The sequence below is a fragment of the Mauremys reevesii genome, linkage group 12 (genome assembly GCF_016161935.1).
Source record: "Mauremys reevesii isolate NIE-2019 linkage group 12, ASM1616193v1, whole genome shotgun sequence".
Classification (NCBI taxonomy): Eukaryota; Metazoa; Chordata; order Testudines; family Geoemydidae; genus Mauremys; species Mauremys reevesii.
In genome coordinates this window covers 51,528,136-51,533,685 of record NC_052634.1, presented here as the reverse complement: position 1 = coordinate 51,533,685, position 5,550 = coordinate 51,528,136, and the positions used below count along the sequence as shown (strand labels likewise).

Sequence of the window (5,550 nt, the reverse complement as noted above, 5' to 3'; positions counted from 1 at the left end):
GGAGCTGATTTTGTTCGTGAAGACAAAATCACGAAGGGGAGGGTGGGAAGCATTGAGTACATTAGCTTTTTCCACATCCTCTGTCACTAGGTCGCCTCCCTCATTCTGTAAGGGGCCCACACTTTCCTTGACTTTCTTCTTGTTGCTAACCTCCCTGAAGAAACCCTTCTTGTTGTTACTCTTAACATCTCTTGCTAGCTGCAACTCCAAGCGTGAGTTGCCCTTCCTGATTTCACTCCTGCGTGCCTGAGCAATATTTTTATACTCCTCCCTGGTCATTTGTCCAATCTTCCACTTCTTCAACGGCGCTGCCTGCCAGTGCACTCAGCCTCACTTGGCAGGTAACAAAAGGGATCGAGTGGCCGTCCAGTTTCTGGAGAGTGGCTGACAACACCCGACCTTCTGCCCTGAGGAGAAACTGACGTGAGACAAGGCAGGGGAGGTCACTCTTGTATTGGACCAACTTCCGGTGGGGAGAGAGCGAGAGAGAAGCGAAATGCAAGCTGCACTCTTTCCCCAGCAGCAGGTGGGCCACGTCGTCTCTCCGATGGCCTGGCTTCCCGGGACGGGACCCGCTACAACTTAGATAATTTTTTACCTCAAGGTTCCCAAGACACAGACAAGGTTTTCATCTCGAGGCCAAAAGACCAAAAACATCAAGACACTTGATCACGGCCTTGGATAGGCCAAGATTTAAAAGTTTATTAGAAAATATTTGAAAATGAACAATACAGAGAGTTGAAACGTCAGATATTGGTCATCGGGGGTGACATACAGAGTATAGGGCAATTTTAGTTTTAAATGTTTATTAGAAAATGTTTAAGAATAGATAATACAGAGAGTTTGTAACATCAGTTACTGGTCATCAGGGGTGACATACAGAGTATAGGGGGATGCTAGTACTTTGGTATTGGACAGCACATAACTTATACAGTGTGCAATGTCCCCAATGTGGGGTATACTGTGGGTGAGTTCAAGATACAGTCAGCAAGCAGTGAGGGTACATCACGCATACAACAGTTAAAGACAGTCATAGGTATAAATAAGCAAGCCAGGTAATGGGGATAGAATGACCCTCACATGGCAAAGTTAAGGTCTGTCGCACTCGATCTGAGCACTACACCCCATCTGAGCTCAAAGAGCTGAGCACGCAAGAGCGGCGGCCTGGGCGGGCAGGGGGAGGGGCCCGAGTGGAGGGGCGGAGCCGCGTGAGCAGGTATGCAGATCTGTGTGCGAGCAGAGCATCGTGGGAGCGGACGCAGGCTGCCAGGCAGGGCCCGACTTTGGCACCGGGAGCTCGGCGTGGGGAAGGGACGGTCTCCGGGGGCCACGTCGGGGCAGCTGTCGGCAGTGTGGGCCGGTGGGGGCGAGGCCGGCGGTGGGGGCGCGGCGGTCCGCCCCGTGTGTTATAAGTGCGGGGCGAGCGAGGGCGGGCGGCGGCCGGGCAGCAAGAACTCATACTTACCTGGCAGGGGAGATACCATGATCACGAAGGTGGTTTTCCTAGGGTGAGGCTCATCCATTGCACTGCGGGTGTGCTGACCCCTGCAATTTCCCCAAATGTGGGAAACTCGACTGCATAATTTGTGGTAGGGGGGGACTGCGTTCACGCTCTGCCTTGGTGATTGGTTTGAACAACTGACAGTGGGCTGTTTAGGCTTAGTGCACTGCAAAGCAGATTCTTAGGAAAGCAGTTGTTATTCTGGGCCTTTGGGAGTGCTCTTTTCCACAGACCCTGTACTTCTAGGTATCTTTGTCACACGTTCCTCCTTGTAAGCAAAGCTCAGCTCTGAAAGTTTACTTGGGTCTCTCTGTGTTCTTCGTTTTCCCTGGTCTTTTGCAGCTGATCTGCTCTCTAGTCTGCTTTTGGGGGGCTTGGACCGGTGCCTTCCTTGGCTCTAAGGGGACCTGCCTGCCTGCTCTGCTTCTTTCCCTGCTTGTAGCTTCTTGCCCGGCCCTTCTTCTCGGGCTCTTCCTCCTTTGACGGGAGGACGGCCTGTCCAAAACGCCTGTCCCACCTGGTCTCCTCGTCCAACAAGCAGCCTCGCCCCCTGCCCTGGGGCCGCTTTGGCTTTCGCTGTCTGTTCCTGTCTCTTGGTGGCCACCCTGTCTGTGCTACGGAGACTAGGCTGTCACAACCCCTTGCTGGATGAGGGCTTTACGTCGCTTGAGGCCCACCCACCGCCTCCCCGAATGCCCTTTAGCTATGCTGCGGGTTAGGGCGATGTGGCCGTGTCGCCCAGGAGCGGGTTTTCCCTTTTGCACACCTCTGACGGACGGAGCTGTTTTGACTTAACTGTTCAGCACGCACCGACCCTCGGGCCTGGGCTGCACGGGGAACGTAAATCGGCGCGGCTACATCAGTCCGCGCCTTGGTCGGAAGAATTCTTCCGTCGACCTAGCTCCCGCCTTTCGGGGAGGTGGATGGCCGGCACCAACGAGGAAAACCCTCTCCAGGACCCTTCTCTGGGAACAGTGCCCTTCCGTTTGGGGAGATTATGCTGCTTTAAAAAAGAGAAATTGTTTAACTGCCTTTCTCTGAGGCAAGGTTGACTTTGTATTGCTTCCCTCGTGGCTCCTTATAGCAGTTGTGTTCTGAAATCTTTAGGGTTTGACTTCATTTATGATGAAATCTTGCTGTAACTTTATTCTAATTTTCAATGAGTAACTAGACCTGAGCTGTTTGGTGTGTTAGTGGAGGATTGTTTGAAAACCTGGGATTCCACTTTCGGCTGCCTTTCCATTCCATTTCCTCTGAAAGCCCACCGAAAGCCTCCACTTCCCACATAACTCTCTCAAACCTGCAGTCATCAGGCATACAGAAGATGCTTACAGTTTCACTCCATACGAGTCCAGTTCCTTGCTGTTTCCTGTCTAACCACTGCACACATATGGTATCCCCTCCCTACCCGGAGCTGCTTCCTGGCTTTTCCGCTCAGGACAGGAAAACGAGAATGGATAGGTAAGCTGTGCAGGGAACTCTTCCTCAGCTCGCACTCCACCCCCCAAGGGCCTTTCGAGGTCTCTTTCCCCTGACAGCCACACACACAGCGCTGCCTAGCGCCAGCCTCGTGTTCCCCCGCAGCAGCCGCCTGCCGGGGTGGTGGGAAAAGGGGACCAGAAAGCACTGCAGCCTCATTCCAGGACTGGAGACCCTCACCACGCCTAGGCCTGCCTCTTGCCTTCAGCCCAGGCAGCCAGAGGTGCCGGGGAGCTCCCTGGCAGGCCGCTTCGCCTCAGCCACCTCTTGCCTCATGGCCTAGGCTCTTGGTGCTCTGCTGGTCACCGGCTCGCTTGAAGGCCCAGAGGGAAAAGAAACAAGCGCATGTGTAGCAGAGGATGGTTTTGATTCATCGACCTCTGGGTTATGGGCCCAGCACGCTCCCGCTGCACCACTCTGCTGATTCTTCATGCCCTCCCCCTGCCACCTAGCCACCACTATCTGGATTAGTGCCTTACACGCTCTTGTGCTGGCAGGCAGATGTGCAGGCTGCTAGGCAGCTGCCCTGGTCACAGGATTTTACAGCTTCTACAGGGTAAAAAGGATCTAGTTGGGCTTTGGACCCCATTGGGAGCTGGGTAGCTGAGTGCCGGAGACGGGAGCACTTCGTAAACTGTTTTCAGTTAAGCTTTCAAGCTTGTGAGGGACGAGGTTCAGCCTTGGATCCGTGTCTGCAGCAGGCAAGCACCTCTGGCTCAATCGGCCCCCCGCAGTATTAGCAGAGTAAAACGCAGAGCGAACGCACACGCCTTGCAAAGGAAGAGGAGCCGGGATCTCGAACAAAAGTCAACATTTTATTAAGATGACATTCAAAGAAAAAAAGTGTATGGTACAGAGTTTCAGCGTAGAAGTTTCTGGTGCTCAGGGAACAACGTACAGCTTATCCAAGGGGTGCGAAGTTCGGTTTAAGATCGGGTGGCCTAAGGAATACATAATCTGCAATAGCCCTGACTGGGGGTAAAAGGTTAACGTACAGACACTGAGTTAGGAGGGTATGTTGTCCATATGAGGGCTACGTTCGGGTGTGGAGTATAACGAGCGGATACGACGATGAAGATGGATTGACCCGCGTTAGGTGAGTTTTAACGTTCGGTGTTTTGGAATCTTTGCCACAATCTAGTTGAAGCAGGGTCAGTAATGAAGTCTACCCTGCCATCTGTTGGTGATCTGTCGTCAAGGCCTTTTGGGGCTGATGTCATTTGCATGGTTACACCCACCCCGGATTGCATGATGGGAGTGCTTGTCCAAACGGTCATTTCGGCTGCTGCGGGATCCCCAGTCTCTTTGTTATTGGGGCAGGAGTAATCCAGTGTATTTTCCCTGTTGATTTTGGATCAAGGACAGAGTAACTGTACCTGGCATTTGAGGCCTGAGAGCATCACCCTCGCCTGAAAAGTACTCACCATTAAGGGGTATGGGTTCCTAAGGGCAGCATGTGGTAGGAGGTAGAAATGGATGTTTGTTGGTTTCTTGCAGGTGCTGCTGATGTCCTTTCTGCTGTCCCTGGTGTAGAAAGACAGAGGTGCTTTTGAATCTCTTAAAATTGTTGTTAGTGCTGCAGTTGCTCGCCCTAAGCTTATGCCGTTAGATTTCTTTCACGGTGTATTTTGGTCCTGAGTGGTAAAAGGTGTGTTGTTAGGGAGTGAGGTAGCAAAGGTTAGTTGCAGAGGTGCTGCGTGTGCCACAGAAATCGTGTGCCCCCCCTGCTCTGGTCCAAGAGTCCAGTATTTGCATAAACCCACCCACTGACCTGTGACTGCCAATCTCACTCTGCTAACTCTTCCATAAAAACTTTTCTGCCAGGTTCTCATTCAGCACTATATTCCTACCAACTTCAGCTTTTAAGTACCATCAGAGACCACCTGCTTTTTAGAACTAAAATTTTTACCTATCTGTCAAAGAGTTTAGGTGTATGCTCTAACACATTATTTATAATGGGTTAATAATTAATTCTATTTTTAAACTTAAGAGAGAAGAAAACCATTAAATGTGCATTTAGAGAGTTCAAAAGAATCCCATGGTGCAATCTCTCTTAAATTGCTGTTCTTTGGAACCCATGTCCCTTGTCTAACGATTTTTATGTAGGTTCGGGTGAGTCCCGAAATCATGAACTGCTAAGTACCATTCTGCTGTCCTTGATTCATATATCCAGGATTTCTACACTTTATTTTTCCTGCCCTAATAAGAAAGTGTTTGGGGTTCCCACAGCAGCCAAAATCACCATTTGGACAAGCATCCCCATCATGCAATGTGGAGTGAGTGTGACCATGCACATCAGCAACCAAAGGCCTTTACAACACATCACAAACAGATGGCAGGGTAGAGTTCATTCTGACTCTGCTTACATCCTCCCCACAGCCAAGAATTGGTGGTCTTGATAAATCACACTCCCTATTATACCAGCTCATTGGTATTGAATGCTGAAGTTATGGCTAGCAAAAGTAGCCACCCATCTCTGCCCTGTAGCATCCAGCTTAGCCCTTGTTAACACATAAGTCAGTGGATTGTTCTCTGTACATACCTGAAACTGAGCACCAGACAAATAGTCT

At 50.9% G+C, this 5,550-nt stretch overlaps 1 non-coding gene across 1 annotated transcript; it reads left to right on the top strand.

The window, feature by feature from the left end:
• The first annotated feature begins 1,457 nt into the window (after window positions 1–1,457).
• On the top strand, window positions 1,458–1,621 carry LOC120376220. The gene has a single exon (XR_005587124.1). It is a non-coding gene; the product is annotated as a U1 spliceosomal RNA (small nuclear RNA).
• Window positions 1,622–5,550: the final 3,929 nt, after the last annotated feature.